Source organism: Elephantulus edwardii, unplaced genomic scaffold (assembly GCF_000299155.1).
Source record: "Elephantulus edwardii isolate Elephantulus edwardi_28Jun2011 unplaced genomic scaffold, EleEdw1.0 scaffold00267, whole genome shotgun sequence".
In the NCBI taxonomy this organism is placed as follows: domain Eukaryota; kingdom Metazoa; phylum Chordata; class Mammalia; order Macroscelidea; family Macroscelididae; genus Elephantulus; species Elephantulus edwardii.
Window position 1 is genome coordinate 1,062,303 of NW_006400017.1, and position 550 is coordinate 1,062,852.

Here is a 550-nt window from a genome sequence, read left to right on the forward strand (position 1 = left end):
CATGTGTGTTGTCACTGGTTATTTTTTTTAAGTATTAAATAAACAATTATATTAGGTGAACTCATTTATATAACACTTTAAGTTAGATAAAGAAAACATGATAATGCATAAAAAGAACCACATTTTCATACCACTTAAAATTAACACAGCAATGGTCATACATAATAAATTGTGGAATGGGTTCCAGAATTTAAGGCAAAAAAAATCCTATACAGAAAGATTTCAGGCTTCCAACTTCACTGAATCCAGTACTACACATGCTTCTTTATATTCTTCTGCTTCTTCCAAGCCTGTCTCACTTTCTAGTAACTGCTGAAGATCAGACTTTGCAGCTTCCAAGTTGCACTGGCAGTGTGGGATCATCATCTGGCACTCTTGCAAGATCTCTACCTGTGTTTTTATGGCATAATTTTCACCATATCCAAACTTCATTTTTTTTAACCTTTTCTTCTTGTTGTTTAGCTTCTTTTTCATACATCACTTTTTCTTTGACCAATTGCCTGACTACACTGGTTTTGATCTTGATCTGCCTCACACGAGGATTGGCCAT

At 34.4% G+C, this 550-nt stretch overlaps 1 pseudogene; it reads right to left on the bottom strand.

The window, feature by feature from the left end:
• Positions 1-222: 222 nt before the first annotated feature.
• Positions 223-550, bottom strand: LOC102845400 (annotated as a pseudogene).